Genomic DNA, 16,649 nt, shown 5'->3' on the forward strand with positions numbered 1-16,649 from the left:
GAGGGTCCTACATGGAGCCATAGCTGTCAACAGCTTTGTTTCTGTTTTTAATCCCACGGTCGCAAATGAATGTCCATTCTGCAAACTGCCAGAGTCCGTGTTTCACTGTTTTGCAGAGTGCGACAGACTTTAGAGCTTTTTAGTCTTTTAAAGGAAAGTTTTAAGCTCTTTAAGGAGGAGTGGTCCAGAAACTGTTTTATTTTTGGGGCTAGATACTACAGGGCCAACGCAGAGAAATGGCGACTGCTTAATTTTCTAGTAGGGGAAGCGAAGATGGCCATCTACCTCACGAGGAGGAACAAACTGAGGGGAAAGGACAGTGTTTTAGGAAGAGTGTTTGTAGCGTTGGTCAGGGCCAGAGTCCTGATTGATTTTAACTTTCACAGACTGATGAAGAGTCTGGACGTCTTCATCAAGCTGTGGTGTTTTAACGACGCCATCTGTTCCCTGGTGGAGGACGACCTGTGCTTCCAGTCTGTCTTTAACGTGTAGGACTCTGTTAGTGAACCAAGTGTGTTTGTTGTATTGTCTGTAACTGTGAACTAGAGAAAATGTTAAATAAAGATGCTTTAAAAATCAAAAAAATAAATCTCTCTCTCTCTCTCTCTCTCTCTCTCCCTCTCTCTCTCTCTCTCCCTCTCTCTCTCTCTCTCTCTCTCTCTCTCTCTCTCCCTCTCTCTTGGTGGTGTGAGTGGAGACATGGAACAGAGTTTGCCTTTGACAGCTCTAAAATGAGGCCTAACCTCAACCCTATGAGGCTACGCCAGCGCCCCCCCCCGACATGTTCCCCAGGTTGGAGGCGGTGAAACCGGACGGAACCAGGTTCTGCTGAGCGACGCCTCAAAGAACCGTCTCTACAAAGAACTGTTTCTTGAAGTTTACACTCTTTGTGTTGTTGTTATTTATAATAATTTATTTTACTAATTCACAATATTTGCACAATATATATGAGTCTGCAGCCGCCCACCCCCCAGGACCCTGGAGGGCTTTGGTTATTTTCCAGTTTTATGCACTTAAATCTAATAACTTCAATAAGAATTATGAACCTTGTAATTTCCCAAAGAACTGTTTGAGAAACACACACAACCATCCACTAATTAAAAGCCCAATAAGTAATAAGTAATGTTATGTTTGCTCACTGTGCAAATGGACGCCGGTCCGGTCCGGGCCGCTCTGGACTGTGTTAAGGAGGACACGCCCCCTCACCCCCACACCTGTCAATCTCCACCCAATCCCTGTGACCTACGACCCCTGCATCCCCAAACTGGTGCTACTTTAGTTGGAGCAGCGTGGCCCAACGGCTCCGCTCCGCAGGACAAGACGCTTCGTGGAGGAGGAGCCTCAGGTTGAGTGAAGCCCACGACCTTCCTACGGTTTTCTTAACGGACACTACTTCACCCAAAATGGCCAAGGTCACCAGACGCACTTTCAAGGTTCTTAACTTTCAAGGAACCACGTCACCTTTAAAAGTCTGCGTGTCTGTCAGTGGAGGCGACTGTATATTTAAGGTCTTTTAGGTGGTTGTTTTATAAGTATATTTAGGGTGTTTTATAAGTATATTTAGGGAGTTTTATAGGTATATTTAGGGTGCTTTATGGGTATATTTAGGGTGTTTTATGGGTATATTTAGGGTGTTTTAGGTGGTGTTTTATAAGTATATTTAGGGTGTTTTATGGGTATATTTAGGGTGTTTTATAGGTATATTTAGGGTGTTTTATAGGTATATTTAGGGTGTTTTATGGGTATATTTAGGGTGTTTTATAGGTATATTTAGGGTGTTTTATGGGTATATTTAGGGTGTTTCATAGGTATATTTAGGGTGTTTTATAGGTATATTTTAGGGTGTTTTATAGGTATATTTAGGGTGCTTTATGGGTATATTTAGGTGTTTTTATGGGTATATTTAGGGTGTTTTAGGTGGTGTTTTATAAGTATATTTAGGGTGTTTTATGGGTATATTTAGGGTGTTTTATGGGTATATTTAGGGTGTTTTAGGTGGTCTTTTATAGGTATAATTAGGGTGTTTTATGGGTATATTTAGGGTGTTTTATAGGTATATTTAGGGTGTTTTATGGGTATATTTAGGGTGTTTCATAGGTATATTTAGGGTGTTTTATAGGTATATTTAGGGTGTTTTATAGGTATATTTAGGGTGCTTTATGGGTATATTTAGGGTGTTTTATGGGTATAATTTAGGGTGTTTTAGGTGGTGTTTTATAAGTATATTTAGGGTGTTTTATGGGTATATTTAGGGTGTTTTATGGGTATATTTAGGGTGTTTTAGGTGGTCTTTTATAGGTATAATTAGGGTGTTTTACGGGTATATTTAGGGTGTTTTAGGTGGTCTTTTATAGGTATAATTAGGGTGTTTTATGGGTATATTTAGGGTGTTTTATAGGTATATTTAGGGTGTTTTATAGGTATATTTAGGGTGTTTTATGGGTATATTTAGGGTGTTTTATAGGTATATTTAGGGTGTTTTATGGGTATATTTAGGGTGTTTCATAGGTATATTTAGGGTGTTTTATAGGTATATTTAGGGTGTTTTATAGGTATATTTAGGGTGCTTTATGGGTATATTTAGGGTGTTTTTATGGGTTTATTTAGGGTGTTTTAGGTGGTGTTTTATAAGTATATTTAGGGTGTTTTATGGGTATATTTAGGGTGTTTTATGGGTATATTTAGGGTGTTTTAGGTGGTCTTTTATAGGTATAATTAGGGTGTTTTACGGGTATATTTAGGGTGTTTTAGGTGGTCTTTTATAGGTATAATTAGGGTGTTTTATGGGTATATTTAGGGTGTTTTATAGGTATATTTAGGGTGTTTTATAGGTATATTTAGGGTGTTTTATGGGTATATTTAGGGTGTTTTATAGGTATATTTAGGGTGTTTCATAGGTATAATTAGGGTGTTTTATAGGTATATTTAGGGTGTTTTATGGGTATATTTAGGGTGTTTTATAGGTATATTTAGGGTGTTTCATAGGTATATTTAGGGTGTTTTATAGCTATATTTAGGGTGTTTTATAGGTATATTTAGGGTGCTTTATGGGTATATTTAGGTTGTTTTATAGGTATATTTAGGGTGTTTTATGGGTATATTTAGGGTGTTTTATAGGTATATTTAGGGTGCTTTATGGGTATATTTAGGTTGTTTTATAGGTATATTTAGGGTGTTTTATGGGTATATTTAGGGTGTTTTATAGGTATATTTAGGGTGCTTTATGGGTATATTTAGGTTGTTTTATAGGTATATTTAGGGTGTTTTATGGGTATATTTAGGGTGTTTTAGGTGCTGTTTTATAGGTATATTTAGAGTATTTTATTTATATATTTAGGTGTTTTTATGAGTATATTTAGGGTGTTTTATTAATATATTTAGGGTGTTTTATCAGTATATTTAGGGTGTTTTCAGTTTCCACGACGGACTGAATCCAGAGCACAACACTGCTCAGATTGGTTGGATTGGATGCGGACCACATTGAGGGCGCTTCATACGAAAATGTTAAGAATCACTGGTATGTGGTATGTGGAATAGACAGTAATTATAATAATAATTGTAATTATAATAATAACAATGACAACAACAACAACATATAAAACTAAGCAAAAGCATTACAATGAACGGCCATAATCAAGGATTCTTAATTCAGCAACAACCAAATCACAGAAAAACACTGGGTTCTACCAGAGAAGACCCGAAACGTCCCTGAGACCCTGCAGACGGCAAGTTTAAGGATGGGGATGGAGAGAATACGAGGACTGGCATATGGTCTCCAGAGAGGGAGAGAGAGAGAGAGAGAGAGAGGAGCAGGGGTGAGAGGTGGACAGAAAACTGAGGGGAGCGGCATATGGTCTCACAAGAGATGGAGAGGTGGGTGCAAGGAGGGAGGGAAAGAGAGAGGAGAGAGGGAGAGAAAGAGAACGGAAAGAAGGCAGAGAGAGAGAGCGAGAGAGAAAGAGAGAGAGAGGGGTAAGAGAGAGGGTGAGAGATGGACAGAAGAACTGGGGGACTGGCCCATGGTCTCACAAGAGAGAGGCCAGATAGGAGGGTAGAAAGGGAGAGAGAGGGTGAGAGTGGAGAAAGGGAGAGAGAGAGGGAGGGAGAGAGGGAGAGAGAGAGAGAGAGGGAGGGAGATTTTTTTGATTTTTAAAGCATCTTTATTTTAACAATTTAGAGAGAGAGAGAGAGGGAGGGAGAGAGAGAGAGAGAGAGAGGGAGGGAGAGAGAGAGAGAGAGGGAGGGAGAGGGAGGGAGAGAGAGAGAGGAGGAAAGAGAGAGGTCTGCTTCATGTATGATGCGCATTGAAAACACAGAGATTGTGTTCATTCTGACACCAGAGTGTATGTGCATGCATGTGTGTGTGTGTGTGCGTTTGTGTGCATATGTGTGTTCATGTGTGTGTGTGTGTGTGTGTGTGTGTGTGTGTGTGTGCGCATGTGTGTGTGTGTTTGTGCATGCATGTATGTGTGTGTGGCCTGCATGGCAGCAGAGCCACCTTTTGGGCCTGGCAGCCGGGCGGAGCAGACGGGGGGCGGAGCCTGGGGACGGTGGCAGCAGACGGGCGCGGAGGCCGACAGCTGCCGCTCTGCCCCAATATGTTTCCAGCGAGGACATCGCAGGAGACGTCGTCGCCACGGCGACACGCTCGCCGGCAAAGGCAAGATTAAAAATAAAATTAGCCAACATCTTGAACGTTTCACCCCACGATGCACATTTCAGCAGTGTGCGTGTGTGTGTGCGTGTGTGTGTGCGTGTGTGTGTGTGTGTGTGCGTGTGTGTGTGTGTGTGTGTCAATGTGTGTGTGTGTGTGTGTGGGATAATAATGAAGGTCGTTCACGTCACAACATCAATCTCAAAAGGGCGGCAATTTGGATAAATTAATACGTATGTATTCAAAGACATTGTCATGCACATTTCGATATGTTTCTATGTATTGTTTATTTCTATTTAACACACACACACACACACACACACACACACACACACACACACACACACACACACACACACACACACACACACACACACACACACACAGCCTGGAGTGTTTTTTTTTGTTTCCCCATCTGAAGCATATTGTGAATCTAAAATGCAAATTACTTTGTTTTTCCCCTTTTTAAACCGTCCAATCAGCTCGCTCCTAATGAGGTGTAAAATATGTGCATTAATGGTGGAGGGAGGAAAGGAATGTGCGTGTGTGTGTGCGTGTGTGTGTGCGTGTGTGTGTGTGCGTGTGTGCGTGTATGCGTGCGCGCGTGCGTGTGTGTGTGTGTGTGTGTGTGTAATTGGTCCTAATGGCGGCCTCCATCCATCCTCTGCTGAGACGAGCCGACGCCTCGTTAGACAACGGCACTCAATACAGGCAATACAATGAGCGGCGGGATGCAACCCATCATATGTGATGAACGGATGAACGGTGATCTGATCAACTGGTGAACGGATGAACGGGTGAACCTATGAATGGGTGAACAGATTAACGGATGAACAGATGAACTGGTGAACCGATGAACAGGCGAATGGGTAAACTGATGAATGGGTGAACCGGTGAAGGGATCAACGGGTGAAAAAAATGAAGATTTGTTTCACCTTAAATAAAAGAAATGATTATATAAATATATAATGAATAAAATATATTATAAATTATATATAATTCAAGATATGAATACAAAAAAATTTAAACTACATATAAAGATTCTTAAAATCTCAAAATAAAAATTAAAAAGTTTCTCAAATCATAAGCTGCAACGTCCTCAAGTAAATAAGTATTCATTTGGATCTCAGTTCTGGTACAATAACATCAAAATTCCACATAAGAAATATGGGTTCAGGGCCTCATTGCACACTGACTGAGGCCTTGGGTACACAGAGGTCCACTACATCCTGCAGGTTCAGTCGACACTTCCTGGAAATGCAATAACTATTATTATTATTATTATTATTATTATTATCATTATTATTATTATTATTATTACGACCTGCATTTGTTGTAGCAGAGCGATTCCGTTCAATCACCGAGCTCCACTGGCGGCGTGGAGCTGGGCGCGGCCAGTGACTCATGTCAGCGTGTTGGGCGACACACGGTCTGTTGTCAAGCTTCTTATCAACACTTGGGATCGGCGTGTCTGCCTCGACACATTGCAGCGCGCGGTCTGTTCCCGTTTTGGGAAACATGGTCTTTTGGACACGGTCACAGTCCGACAGATGGTGAGAGCATCTTTAAGTTCAGCACATACAGCGAGTCGGGGGGAGCGTTACACACACCCTGCCCTGCACTCAGTTAACCACACACACACACACACACACACGCACGCACGCACACGTGCACACACACACACACACACACGTGTAGTGCAGGGTGTAGGCAGGTATAGGGAGTACACAAAACTACTTGTTTTTCAGTCTGCATTGCGTACACACACTTGTGAGGAGCATCCTGCAGTAGGTTCCTGCAGTAGGTTCCAAATGATGAGAGACAGTCCAGCACATGGTGCCTTCAAAACAGCCACTAAAGACACCATCTTCACATCAACAGGGCTGATCATGTGCTTGTCTCACCCTTCAGTCTGTGGGCCAGTGTTGATGGGTCGCTCTTCTGTGTCTCATGTTCATCCCATAATGATCCTCACTCCCTGAAGTCAAGCAGCACACGTCAAGCCACACTTTTCAAACACGACCGGCCCCTTTTTGGATGAACTAACTATGCAAGTACCTCTCAAAGCCCATCCCTACGTCCTCGTCGTGAGAGGTGGAAACAGGTCATGCTGACCAACAGGGCTCTGGTGAAGCGCATGGGTCAATCCCCCGCGACGTGGATGTAAATGATTACAGAAACATCGATGATGAGTAAAAAACCCAGAAGCCTAGGAGAAGAAGACTCTTCAGGCCGACATGCCGAAGAGACTATGAAGGCGCATTCAGAAAACCATATGGAGAGGGTGCAGCGGAATCTTCTATCCTCTCAGCAACCTGCTAACATCGCAACCTGGAACATCAGGACCAGGTACCAAGCAGGGAAAACGTCAGTCGTTGCAGAAGAGATGAGGAGGCACAAGATCTCTGTCGTCGCTCTGTGTGAAATCAGATGGATACAGACAGGAGAGGTAGACTGGCAACCGGGAATCCATTTTATACTCTGGACATCCGGCTGATAAGACACACACAGAGGGAGTAGCATTTATGCTCTCCAAAGAAGCACCGAGGTCCCTCACCAGTTGGGATTGAATCAACTCCAGAATCATCACTGCCCGATTCCAAACCACACAGAAAAGAATCAGGCTTCAAGTCATACAACGCTATGCACCCACCAACAATGCCGATGAGGAATCAAAGGACAACTTCTACAATCAACTGCAACAGATACTCCAGACCAGACCAGCAAAATACATCATTGTGCTCATGGGAGACATGAATGCAAAGGTGGGAATGGACAACAGTGGATTCCATCTGGTAATGGGAAAGCAAGGAATTGGCACCGAGAACGAGAACGGAGAGATCTTTGCTGATGTCTGTGCAGACAACAACCTGGTCATAGGATGAACACTCGTTCCCCATAAACCCACCCACAAAGCCACGTGGGTATCACCTGACCACACTACTGAAAACCAGAATGACCACATATGCATAAACAGGAAGTTCAGACGCTTTCTCCTGGATGGTCGAGTGAAGAGGGGAACAGACGCCGGCCAGACCATCACCTACTGACAGCTAAAATACAACTGAAGCTGAAATGCTGCCTCAACCCCTGTGACAACAGAGTCAAATTAAACATCCAGCTCTTCCAGGACATAGGAACAACTGAACTGTACCAACCCACCCTACAGAACAGGTTCCAAGCCCTGAAAGAAGAGGACAAAACATCAGTGGAAGAGCGTTGGAAATGCCTGAAAAACATATGGAAGGAGACCTGTTCAGAAGTGTTGGGGAGGAAGAAAACAAACCACAAGCCGTGGTTGTCAACAGAAACAGAGAGGAGAGGAGGGTAAAAAAACACACAAAAAACAACTGCAAAACACGAGCACAAAAGGTGGCAGCCCATAGAGATAATGAAGCTGCAAACGAGGAGGTGAAAAAAAGAAATGACATTGAAGACTTGGCACAGCAAGCGGAGGTCGCAGCCTCAAAGAACAACCTAAAGGATCTCTACCTGACCACAAAGAAACCGGCAGGCAAGTTTAGGCGGACAAATACACGGATCCGCAACAAGCAGGGGCAACTGCTTGACCACCAAGGAAGAACAGCAGAAAAGATGGACGGAGCATTTCAGGGAACTGCTCAACAGACAGCTCCCTGCCCGGACGGTGGAGATCCCACCAGCTGCTCAGATGCTGGAGGGATGCTGCGATCCCCCAACAAGATCTGAAGTAAAGAAGGCAATAAAGGGATTGCGCCGTGGCAAGGCGGAAGGGCCAGACGAGATCCCGGCAGAGGCCTTACAAGCTGCTCTTGAAACCTCAACTACCATGCTTCACCAGCTGATCAAACAAATATGGGAGGAAGAGACCATGCCAACGGACTGGAAGGACAGCCTCATTGCAATTGTACCCAAGAGAGGAGACCTCAGGGAGTGTAACAACTACAGAGGGATCATGCTGCTATCAACATCCGGCAAAGTGTTACAATCACATTATCTTGGAAAGGCTGCGGAAGGGGGCTGATGAAAGACTGAGAGAGCACCAGGCTGGTTTCCAGGACGGAAGATTGTGCAGTGACCAAATTGCCACCCTCATCACCCTGATCATCGAGCAGTCCATAGAATGGAACACCCCTGTCTATGTCAATTTCATTGACTCTGAAAAGGCATTTGACAGCATAGACCAGGTGTTGCTGTGGCTCATGGCTCACTATGGTATCCCTCCGAAATATGTGAACATCATCAAGAACACATACCAAGGTATGCAATGTCAATAGCTCCACCAGGGATCTGCACATGAAAAGATCAAAGTGCTCACTGGTGTGAGCCAGGGCTGCCTCCTCTCTCCGTTCCTCTTCCTCCTATGCATCAACTTGATCATGAAACAAACAACCAGCAATAAAAAAAACGGCATCCAGTGGAGTCTGACAGAACACCTTGACGATCTCGACTTCGCGGATGACGTCGCACTACTCTCACATACACACCAACAGACGCAGGACAAGACAACACGGCTGGAAACCGCAGCTGTGCTTTGACTCAAAATAAATGGGCCAAAAACCAAAATCATGTGGATTAACAACAAAAGCATGAATTCCATAACACTCAAGGGCCACTCTCTCGAAGAGGTCAATCTTAACCTTCCTGGGAAGTGTGATAGCTGTGGATGGAGGGTCAGAGGAAGACGTAAAGTCCAGAATTGGAAAAGCTAGAGCAGCATTCAACATCCTAATCAAGATATGTAAAGCAAGAAACATCTCTCTCAAGACCAAGCTCAAAATCTTCAACTGCAACGTCAAATCCGTACCTGGAAGAACACCACTACCATCATAAGCAAGCTGCAGACATTCATGAACCACTGCCTAAGACGCATCCTTAGGATCTTCTGGCCAAACACAATGAACAACATCAACCTGTGGGAACGTACCAACTAGGAACCAATAGAAGTACAGATGAAATGGAAAAAGTGGATCTGGATTGGTCACACACTGAGAAGAGACAAAACAGCAATAACCAAACAGGCACTGACATGGAAGCCACAGGGCAAACGGGGGAGAGGTCGTCCCAAGAACACTTGGAGATGAAGCACAGAGCAAGAGTTAAGAAGGAGAGGCTGATGTGGCAACAGCTGGAGAAGATGGCCCAAGACAGACGAGGGTGGAGGCGATTCATCAATGGCCTATGTTCCGAAAGGAATACAAAGCCCAAACTAACTAACTAACTACTAACTATGCAAGAATAGTCTGACATGTCACTGTTTATAACACCCATTCTTATCATTATTATTATTATTATTATTATTATTGTTATATACAGCATAAATAAAGTTTTTAAATCAATAATTTTTTTTAGTAATAACATAAGGAAAACCGTCTTTCTTTTTTGTTCCGTTTCTTTTTTATATTAATTTCTAAGGCTAATGCATTGGAGGTGAATAAGAGGAGGTAAATAAATACAAACACATTATAAAGACTTAAACAGTTAATAGAAAATAGTACATTTTAGAGCAAGACCAACACAAAAAGGAATGTGAATTTCAGGGGGGATCAGGTGCAGCCTGGTTTGTGTTCCCTGTTTCTGTCCCGTTTGCTGTTTAGCTGTTGAACCAAACAAACATTCCAATTAGAGAAATCAGTATAGTATGGTCGTGTGGAGATAACAAAACCGTGCAATTTAGTGATTTGCGCCATGTGACGCTTGCGGAAGCGGCGGTGGTTATAATTAGACCTCGGCATATTTAGCTAAATTAGACAGAAGGATCAGCTCCATATTTGTCCCACAATTTCCTGGCTAAATCGCTTCACATCCGTATGTGTGGTGTCAGAACCAGGCTCCGTCTGTGTCTGTCCTCAGATTTTACATTTCGCTGCCCCCCTTCACACTGATGGACATTTTAGTATAAATCTAAAATGCATGAATATTAAAAGACAGAAGAACCACCACGGATCTGTCGAGGAAATGTTGACAGTCATCACTGGCCGCTGTTCTCTGACACTTAATCATAATCACAACTCACAAGCTATAGTGATAATGATCTGTGGAAATGCAGAAGCAGGCGAGTATTTATTCAAACAAAGTCGAATACTCTTTTCATGTTTCGGCATTTCTTCGCTTGGTCGCAGAAACACGTTCTTATACAGAGGCCGAGTGCATCGCCCCACGTTACCACATCACCCCATTTTGTTATTTTTACTCTTCGAACACCACAACGCACAGACGTTATAACCTTGAAATCTTTGCTTAATAATTTTTTTTGTGATTTTTTGGGTGCAAATGTGATAGATGTCCATGGACAGCTGATGCGAATTTTAAAGAACCTGCAGTATATTACGGTATATTGATATTCCATCTCTGGTCGGAGAAAACGCAGACAAATTACCCTTTTATTATTAATATTATAATTATTATTATTATCATTATTATTAATATTATTACTTTTATAATAATAATTATAATCATAATAATAATAATAACTATTATTATTGTTATTATTATTGTTATTATTATTGTTATTGTTATTATTGTTATTATATTATTATTATTATTTCTGTTTTTATTGTTATTATTATTATTATTATTAATAATATAATTGCATTTGTTATTACTATTATAATGTTCTTTGAATGAAAAAGTCCAGTGGGTCTAATCTATCCATGTGTTAGGTGTTGAGCACAGGAGAACGCTACCTCTTATTATTCACTGTATACACAGGATTTGCCAGGAGCTACAAGTGAATATATTCATTATCTGGATCCCGGCAAAGTCCTCGCCTCAAAACAAACAGAAACAGAAAACCCTCGCTGTGCCCTTGCAACAGCTTTGCATCATGGGGGATGGATGATTTCAAAGGGCTGGGGGAGAAGCCAACACCCACAATGCACTGAGGCGGTAAAACCACACTGGGTCCTTTACATCTGTCTGGCCTCATTGCTATGCATGGGGCCCCGAGCCGCGTTTCCCCGCTCGCACCCGGGGCCGCGGCTCGCCGTCTGGGCCGCGGCCTGACAGATTAGCGCCCTGAACACGGCACCGCAGCCAGCGAGCAGCAGGCCTGCCAGCAACAGCTGTCCTTTAGCATCCCAAACATTAACTTCCACTTTGACGAAGACCGAACGGGAATGCTGAGTGTCAACAGCGCCCGGCCCGCGGCGCCCGCTAACATCTTGTAACTTTCTGCGCTTCAAACCATTTCTGTTGGAGAGTTTTGGACCCGCGGAGAAGTAGCAGTGCAAGACTCAAAAACGATTAGTTGGACGCGAACGGATCTTTGAAATGACTCAGTTCCCGCAGCCGGACGCAGTCACCGAGAGTCGTGAAGGGAAAGAGCCGCGAGCCTCAAACAGCCGAGCCGCACGGCCGACAGGCTCCTTACGTTCCCCTCCAGGGAGCGAGCGAGGGCCACCCAAAATAATTACGATGGAGGACATCAAGGCATTGAGACTGGTTTCTACTTTGCATTCCACAGAAACAAATAATTATGATTGAATCAAATTGAAGAATCGATTTTTTTCTGCGACCATTGTATTTACACCTCGAAGGCGAACCGACTCGTCTGACTCTTGGTCATCGCAGTCGTCCCTCACTCACTGTGCTTTACACCAACAGAAAATTCAAAAAATCATTTTGCTCAGAAAGAGAGTATCTCAGGGGGTATCTGTGGGATATCTAAACATCATTTCTACTGTTCTTTCCCACCTCTGTAGGCGGCGGCGGAAGGGAAAAAAGAGACAACAAAGCCCTCCACCAGCACCCAAGACGGTGTCAACATGGCTCTTGAACCTGAGCGTCGCTCTAGCCAGCTGCTATGCAAATGAGGTCGGAGCCGAGGAAAGCAAAACAAATCTGTTAATTGATACACGCCGTCGGCGGAGGGCCCGCGGGATTACCTGCCGGGGCCGAGTGGCGTCTCCACGCTCATCCACATGATGGGAGCGGCGCCGCCGCGGTTTAAAGTGCACCTAATGGGGGTGTCGGAGGGCGTCCTCGGCAGGCTAATGGCGTCCATTTTGTCTGCTGTGAAGAGGCGCCCTCAGCTGTCGAGGGCCCGGCTTTTCGGGGTGACGCCGGTGACCTGTGGTGACCCCCAGGTAAGTTCAACAGCCTCTCCGGGAAAAAAAAAAACGGGAGGACACTAATTAAGGTAACACGGGCGGCTGCGTCCCACCAGCGCAGTGTATACTGAACCTCGGCATGTAGGTCACTGCGGCGCTTTTAGCGGAGCCATGCATATTAATGGGCCTGGACCAGGGGAGCCGCCCGCCTCGGCGCTCGTGGGAGCCTCCGTGAATTAACTGTGGGGATCTTTTTCCAAAAACATATGCAATGCAAATTGGGATTACGGCTGGTTACAGGCCCCCGTGGCACCGCTTTGGCCAAAACAAAAATAAGAGGACATGATGCCGAAAGAATTACGGGTTAGCCACGGGTGAATTAATTACTGTGGAGGTGTGGAGATGTCCATATGCTCTGAGGTATGAAAATACATCTGCCATGTGACCAACACCCAGATGAATTGAAGGTCTGTTTATGTTTAAGCCTCTATTTACCTGAACATCAGGTGGCACACTGAGTGCATATACTATATAATATATAGGCCATTCGAACTCCTGCACACATGGCTGCAATATTGTGGCGGCGCAAAGGAAAATGAGTTTTCTATATATATATATATATATATATATATATATATATATATATATATATATATATATATATGCTTTTGCCAAAATCTATAATGCATTCCTCCATAATATAAGAATGTTCTCATAATATTTACTCTGCTTCCCTCTTCTCGACCAGGAAGCCTTCAGTTTTAAAAATCATCAAATACAACTCATTTTTAAATAACAATCAACAAACTGGTATTTTCCAAGCCAGGCTATATTAAAATATTGCTTTATAAATGTTCAAAGGCCGAGCTATGAGTCTCCCAGGCGGAGACAGAGACAACTGGAGATTCGTATCACGCTTCAGTGTAAGTCAGAGGGACTCTTATTTTGACACTTCTGTCCTGCAAATCAAAGCCCTCCTCCTCCGTTCTGAATGTTCCACCGAGCCGCGGATCAGGCCTCGCGATGCTTTGCCATCCGCGCGTCTCGTCGCCTTGGTCCGTCGGCGCCGCGGCACGGCATGTGGCACGGGTCTTCAGCTGCGGCTCACAAACTGTCCGCCGCCGCGTCACTCAAGGCCTTGTTTACGCGGGAAACCGTCTCGCTCGCAGAGCCCGGGCGACGGACGTGTGACGCACGTCGTCGGTAATCAGATAAGTTGGGCACCGTCCTCCCCGCACTCCCCCCCAGAGCAACATGTCCGCCTGACCGTCAGCCGAAGAGCGACTGTCACACAGTGAGAGTGCCCCGCCCCCCCCGCGCCCGGTAAACAGATCCCCCATGGAAGACGCTTTGTGCGGCAGAGGCCAAGGCGCCGACGCCTCTGATGTCGGCTCGAGCACTTTAACCAATTAAAAACGGGGAGACCGGGGTCCGCATTTGAATATGCATGACGGAACGTCACACTTTGTTGGGTCGGCTAATTATGTTGTCAACGGCGCAGCGGGGTGATTTGGTTTGATTTGCACATGAAACCCCCTCTTCACGACGGCGACCTGCACGGACAACGTGCTCGGGCCTTCAAAGTGTGTTGTTTTTTAATGAGGGGTTCCGTCGCCACGGTAATTGTTTGGTCCGCGTATGCTTCAGATAGTCAGATACTGGAAATCTCCCCGTACCCTTTCCCACAGGTCGGTAACGTGTCCCCCTTTCATAACGAGCCCCACCTCCCGTGGCGCCGCCGTTCCCTCCGGGTCCTGGCTGGGCCGCCATTGATTGTTTTTGACTTTCCCGTAGCTGTGATCTCCCGCGCATCCCGGCGCCAAGCGACTGGTTTCACCACTTGATGAGTTTTGCTTTGAGCGCTCCGGCGAAAGTTGGACAATTATTTTTAAATCCCCGGGCACTCAAAAGAGCAACCGGGAAGGAAGTCGCCAATTATGGGGCGTGATTTATTAAAATGTGAAAAAACACTGTATTTTTAATGTTGTGGGATATGTCATTAGGGCCAGAGAGGAAGTGTTGAGTGTGTGAGCTGAGCCGCTCATGTTGCCGCTTGAGGTCATTAGAAGTACCAGTGCTATGCTGCAGTTCATATCTTTTATCCCTTTTAACATTCAGAACATGACAATAAAGCATCGGTCACACAGTAGTACAAGTACGGCCTTTTTGTAAACGACACATTCTGTCATCGCATTATACAATATATAATGATACTATACCGTTTGATCAAATTAATAAACAAATTCCATAACTGCATATACTCCATTGTATGTATGCAAATAGATGCTCCAATTCTCTTTGATTTCTCCCGGAGGTTAATCATTCATTGAGAAAATCAAAAATGTGACGTAATTACAATTGTTTTTCGTTATTAATGGGTTTAAACTAGTCCCCAACGTTCTCAAATGGGAATAATTTGCTCTCACCAAACGCCCAAAATGAGGAATTAAACATTTTTTCTCTATTAGTCGCCATCTTGGGGTTGCTTTAATTGTCCATGCCGTTTGATTCCTCAAACACCTTTTTAAACCTGTATAATCCTGTATATACCTGTATACACCTGTATGAACCTGTATACATCTGTATAAACCTGTATGCACCTGTATACACCTGTGTACACCTGTATAAACCTGTATACACCTGTATCAACCTGTATAAACCTGTATACACCTGTATGAACCAGGTGCACAAAACATTTTGTTTTGGGCGCCGTCCACTCGTATTTTTAAGGTCTCAGTCAAAGTTGACTCTCGAGGACCAGTACAGGTAGAAGGCAGGAAGGAGGAACTTCCCGTTGCACTTCCTGCCAAGCGCTCTGCTCGTCCAGAGTCCTCGCGGCCCCGGTCCATTATCATCATGACCGGCGGTGATGAATTCCCCACGACGGCAGCGTCCTCGCAGCAGCCTCCGCTTGTAATGACATTCTGCTCTTGTTGGCAGTCGCTCGCCGTCAGATGGCTCGTTCCCAGCCGCCAGCCAGCGCGTGGCGCGTGCACGCCCGGCAGGGCCGCGTCCCTCTGTCAGGGTGCGGGGAACCAAAAGGATGGCGGCGGGGAGAAAGGACTTAATTTGAGCGAAGGACGCTGGATTCAGGTAAGTGCGCTCGCCGTCTGTGCGCTGCCATCACCGCACGGAGGAAATATGTTTATGAATTTTAAAAACATGATTGTGAATCATAGAAACCGTCCGTCCCATCCACGGCCTCAGGGTCTATGGACTGGCTCTGGTCGTATTTTCCGCTATATCTGTATAGAATAGATTTATTTAAATTGGCCTTGGATGATTCCAGGCATATCTTTCCCGATAGTCAAATATTGGTTGAGAAATCGACTAAATATAAATTGTGTCCATGATTCATGTTATAATGTGTGGTGTGAGAAATTCAGTCTTTTAGTCTTTAGATTGAATCGGGTTTGATTTGGGGGGGGTCTCTGAGGTTGGGAACCCCTGCACTAGATGACAACAACACATCGTGGTGAAGCCCAGTAACCGCGGTGACAGAACCACCGCTGGGAGGGGAGTTCAGGACCCTGGACAGCACCCCCTCCCCAACACGCTCCACAGGGACATAGTGAATGCACATGACACGCTATGACCTTGATAGACGGCAAGTAACGGATGAGATTTCACGTTGCATCACGTCTTTATGCCCCCAAATGACACGATCAAACTAGATTCCAATATATGACATCATCCGGCTCGTTCCAAAGAGCAGACAACGAGAAGAAGGAACCTGTGAGTTGTGCTTCATTCCAGCATCTTGAAAATCACAGAGGAGTATATGTTACCGTTGTCACTAAAGCAAACCAATAAAGGATGAGCATAAGGGTGGAAGTGCGCACTACAGTGGCTGAAGTAGTCCAAAATTCATCATCCTCGCTGCCTGTTTCTACCTGCCAAGACGCGTTTGGGCATTAAACGCCCGATGGGCTGGAGCGCTGCCACGGTAACTGGTGCAGAACACA

This window comes from Zeus faber (genome assembly GCF_960531495.2).
Source record: "Zeus faber genome assembly, chromosome: 7".
Classification (NCBI taxonomy): Eukaryota; Metazoa; Chordata; class Actinopteri; order Zeiformes; family Zeidae; genus Zeus; species Zeus faber.